The sequence below is a fragment of the Tachypleus tridentatus genome, chromosome 1 (assembly GCF_004210375.1).
Source record: "Tachypleus tridentatus isolate NWPU-2018 chromosome 1, ASM421037v1, whole genome shotgun sequence".
Taxonomy (NCBI): domain Eukaryota; kingdom Metazoa; phylum Arthropoda; class Merostomata; order Xiphosura; family Limulidae; genus Tachypleus; species Tachypleus tridentatus.
In genome coordinates, this window is record NC_134825.1 from 47,777,916 (window position 1) to 47,783,915 (window position 6,000).

Below are 6,000 nucleotides of genomic sequence, written 5' to 3' on the forward strand. Positions count from 1 at the left end.
ATATTTGTGCGACCAATATTACCTTCTGTTAGTGGGTGGAGACATTTAATGGAAATATACCATCAGAGGTGTTCAAATATTGTAAGCCTGAAAAATATAGCGATATGAGACAGATAATTTTAGTACATTCAGATCCGTGCTTATTATGGATTGGTTATTAGAGAATTAAATTGGTTTACACTAAACACACTGTACAAGGTTGTAGAAGTTCAACTGTGACGTGTAAAGAACAGTCCACTGTTATTTAGTTGATACATGTATCAGAACATCAGTTGGCAACAAATAAAAAAGAAACAGACTTCATGAGCTGGACTCATATCGAGAATGTATACTTCAGACCCACACTTAGCCTCATAGGTAGGTCACTTATGGCTCAAAGTCACTCGAAGTTTACAGCAACGTCACTGGGCGGCTGAACTCTTCTCATATGGGTCAAGGTTTAATCTCTAACTGTGCCAGGATAGTGTTTCGAGAACTAGAATTGAGCGACATGCTCATCGTGACATCATTTAGTATAAATGTTTCGAAAGTAGCCAATTATGGAGTGAAGAGGAATAAATAGATGTACCTGTAGATTGTACCGTGCTTACAAGTGTTAGATTTAGTGCTTGACACTATACAGCCCTGACGTGGTGTTAGGCCTAGTTAGATTACTTATGGAGGATTCCAACTGATTTTTGACTTTATGCAGGATAATACCCGAAATTATTGTGTTAACTAAATATCCTGAACACAAAACCACGGAAGTCAAAGGTTAAAATGTTTTTAATTCAATCGCATTAAACATCACTTGGAATCTCCTTATATGTCGTACATGTCAACATCTTTACTTAATGCGCGAAGCTAAATAGCTTGTTTTGTACTTGTAATACAGTTCAATGGAACACAATTTAAAATAATCTAGTCTACCAATAGATCTGAAGTATGTCCAGTAATTGCAAAGAACGAACGACAGGGAGGCTCAGACTCGTTGCGGAATGTCTCTGAGTGTTACATGTGATTATTACAGAAAAATTGATTCTATCAGACCATTTGAATTTTCAGGTACTGATATTACAAGGATTGGAACTAACTATTGATTATTAATGAAACTGGTTCATTAACTGTGTTCGAAAAAAAGTGTTTTTTCCAAAACACACTTAAATTTAGATGTGTTTTCATTGGTTAATGAAAACCGAAAAGGTCATTTATTTTTGTAGTAGTTTTGATACATTCAACTCTTTCATAATAACCTGATTGCTATAAAACACTTCCAGTCTAAAGACATTTGTCAGATTTTTCTCTTCAGTTATTTCAGCCAATGTCACAATCAAATCGATGTTGGAGATTTGGTTCATTTTTAATTTTAGTCTCGACTGTTGTTTATAACAAAATAAGGCTACTTTTCATAAATATTGTTTATAATTACTTTACTTAAAACAATGAAACAGTTGCATTTATGTGTTACGTATTTTCATGTAGCTATGAAAAGAATATATTAAAAACGGGAAACAAAATCAGTATCAAATACCACAATTTCTCCAGCAATGAAAACATTATAGCGAAAACAACTTGTCTTATCAACTATCGTATCAACAAACCATCATACCAGCTCCAGCGATAACTAACCATCGTAATATCTGCTGAGAAAAGAAGACGTAATTATTAGAAGCAACGAAAACTTTGTATGGTATTATATAATAAATAACAAAACCCCGTTCTAACAACTCTATAGTAAACCGTTCTAAGAACTCTGTAATAATAACAAATCGTTCTAAGAACTCTGTAATAATAACAAACCGTTCTAAGGACTCTGTAATAATAACAAACCGTTCTAACAGCTTTCTAGTAATAGCAAACCGTTCTAACAACTCTGTAATAATAACAAACCGTTTTAACAACTCTATAGTAAAAACAAACCGTTTTAACGACTCTATAATAATAATAAACCATTCTAACAACTCTATAATAATAATAAACCGTTTTAACAACTTTATAATAATAATAAACCATTCTAACAACTCTATAATAATAAACCATTCTAACAACTCTATAATAATAATAAACGATTCTAACAACTCTATAATAATAATAAACCATTTTAACTACTCTATAATAATAATAAACCGTTTTAACAACTCTATAATAATAATAAACCGTTTTAAACTACTTATACAACATCATATGTTAAAACTTTACAGTAGTAACAAACCATTATACAACATCATATGTTAAAAAGAACATGTTAACTACTTTATAGTAATAGCAAACCTTCTAACAACTTTATAATAATAACGAACCACTCTTAACTACTTTATAGTAATAAAAAAGTCTTAACAATGTTATAGTAGTAACAAACTACTTTATAGTGATAACCAAACATTTTAACTTCTTTATAGGCAATAATAAACCTTCTAACAACTCTATAATAATAACAAACAACTTTAACTACATTATAATAATAAGAAAATGTCTTAACTGTATAGTAGTAATAAACCGTCATACAACATTATAGTAATAATAAAAGATTTTAACAGCTTTATAGTAATAAAAAATGTCTTAACTGTATGGTAGTAATAAACCGTCATAACAACTCTAGTGACAACAACTGATCATGATATCCCTATGAAAGGTAAGAAACCGTCATAACAACTCTACTGACAACAACTGATCATGATATCCCTATGAAAGGTAAGAAACCGTCATAACAACTCTACTGACAACAACTGATCATGATATCCCTATGAAAGGTAAGAAACCGTTATAACAACTCTACTGACAACAACTGATCATGATATCCCTATGAAAGGTAAGAAACCGTCATAACAACTCTACTGACAACAACTGATCATGATATCCCTATGAAAGGTAAGAAACCGTCATAACAACTCTACTGACAACAACTGATCATGATATCCCTATGAAAGGTAAGAAACCCTTATAACAACTGAAAAGTAAAACAGGCCGTCATAACAATCCTGGATATAAAACACATGATAACATATGTTGTGGCAACAAACAGTCATAAGAGCTCAGACTAAACACAAAATTAGATGCGACCATAAAAAGCTATTAAAAATATGTAGCATTAATAAACATCTTATCAAGTGCGGTCATAACAAACCATTAAATAAATTATAGTAATTATAAACATCATATCAGCTTGTAACAAGCAATTACATCAACTCTAATAATTACAAATGTTGTATCAAATATAAATAAGGAATTACATCACCCCTAGCCATAACAGATATCACATCAGGCGTTAGCAAGTCAGTATATCAATTGTAGCGACAACTAATCGTCATGTATCAACCATGCGTAGAGATTCTCCTTAGAGAAGTACACGTGACTCACCAATTCATGATCTGTCCTTATTATGTATAAAGTGTTCTGCAATACTGTAATACTTATTCATGTGCTATTCAAACCGAAGTACCAAAAATAACTGAACTCGATACCGGTTTTCAAAAACACATGTGGTACTCCATTAGAATTTCAGAAGAAAATGAAACTGAGCTCTAATGATTACTAGGTACCAAAATAATAAAACACGCACACACACACACAAAAAAAAACAGCAAGTACTACAGAATTGAGTACGTTATATTAAAACGATTTTCAATATGTTAATAAGCAAACCACGTGACAATCACGACCGATATAAAGTTTTTGTGGGAAACAGGATGTATCAGATTTATATATTCGACATTGTCTGATGCTATTTAGTAACTGCGATTACATCGCAAAGTCATTCATCACATTTGTAAGAGTGTGTATCAGCCCTTTTCAATGCAAAATATTTATACAGACATGCTTGTATCGCGAATTTGGAATAAACAAGGCCAGAATATCCATTGTACTTAATGGCATTGGAAAATATAGGAATATGGATTAACTAAGAACACCAAGATCATCCGAAAGAATTTTTCCAAGAACCCGTAATAAACCAACATTAACAAAAATAAAGGGCACAGTATCTTGTAAGATCTGTTATCACTAAGTTCAGTGAAACACTCCGTCCACGTGCTACAGACAACAGAACGCAATAGTATGAAGAACTATCTGGTTTCTTTCTGGAAATATGATACAAGTTAAATCTACAAAAGCTGCTATCTCGAGATGTTTGTTCAACTTTCGTCTACTTTTAGCAGCTGGAGAATGAAACCGCAAAGTCATCGAACGCAACGTTTATGAATTTCTGAGTGATCACAGATTGAAACGGTTGCAGAAAAACGGCGTCCTCGAACAGTAGTTGAACGTGTGCAGAGTATAATGTTGTGCTTTAGACATGACAGTTTTATAATGAAACCTTTTGCCATGAAAAGTAAGCTGCAAGCTATAAACGAGATATATAGTTTTCAACTAGAGCATAAACAGACGTGGCGACGTTGACTGCATTGACGTAGTGAGGCTCCAAAATCGTTTTCATATTATTCCCCAGTAGCTAAGCGGTAAGTCTGAACACTTAAAACGTTAAAATCCGTACTACGATATCGCTGGCATGCATAACACAGACAGTTCATTGTATACGTTTAACTACAAACAAATGATTTAATATTAAGTACCCAACCACTTTATGTACATCTAACAAATCGTTATAATATTTCTTATGGCAACTACAATCGCTCTTGCAAGTGCAGAAAATTATCCGTTATAAAGAGAGACAAAGCAGGAAGAACTTTAACCAGTTAGTTTACACACAAAATGTCTTTACTGATGTTTTTTTATTTCCTAACTGAAACAATAAAATTAGTTCTGTGTATTTTACTATCATTCCTCACTACATTTTAGTTTTGAGTCACTCTTTGTGAAACTTAAACAACATCATATTGTCTGGGGTTAATTTTTTTCTTTGTGACTGTAAAGATTTCACACGTTTCAGTCTGTACACATAACCAGGTTGCTGTCATAGGCTTAACTATAACCTTCCACTCTGCATTCTGCTGGGACGTAGAAAATGGCCCTCATTTCTCACCCAACCTTTTGCCTGTCTGACGGATAAGCCTCATACACATCACCGTATGGAAAGTTCGTATTTTTCTACCGTTCGGCCAAGCTTGGGTGGCAGAATGAGATTTGCCTGGGAAACGTGAGAGGGGTGCCAATAACAGTAAGCTCTCCCAACATGAAACGATTTCCAAGCTAGCACTTCGGGTAAAATAATCGAACACGAATATTTATGCACAAGCAGGGGGCTCATTTGGGTAGGATTTTTGTATAGGCAAATTAAGGTATACTGTATATGGCTGTACTTATTGAATTTTTTACAGACCTAGAGTCCTCAAATAAAGTAGATGCAGTCTGTTTAGGTAACTTAGATATTTGTTCTTAATAACAGAATACTGAGTTAGGTTTAACGCTGGCTTCAGCTTGGAACCATCAGCCGTAAAGTCTAAAACTAGGTTTGTTACTTTTATGATGCAGTAAAGAGTCACGAGTAGGGAAATATAAAAACCCGTTACTCTGTTTGACGTCTCAGTTATAAACTGTCAAGTTCAGAATATCAAACATGGTTACTTAATTTTACACTGAAACTAGGAACCATGAGTTGACAAATACTAAGACTGGTTACTTGATTTTACGCCGCAACTAGAAACCATGAGTTGACAAATATAAAACCCGATTACGTAATATTTTATGCATTGGCTAAAGTCATGAGCCGAAGTATATAAAACCTGGTTACGAACTTTCATGCTGTAACTAGAATCATGTGTTGGAGAATATCAAACCTGGATAATTTAATTTTACGCTCCAACTAGAAACCATGAATATTATAGAAGCGTAAAACTACGTGACCTCATTTAGTATTCTTCAACTGGTAATTTCTGAATGAAGCATACCAAATGAGGTCACGAAGTTTTACGCTTCTATAAGATATATTGAAATTTTGGGATTATTATTGTCAGCAGGTGAACCGGCTATTATCGATTTTTTTAATGACTTATAAACCACCGTGGGTTGAACGTGAGTTCATAGGCTGAGATTATTTGTATGTAAATACATATTTATATGTAGAGT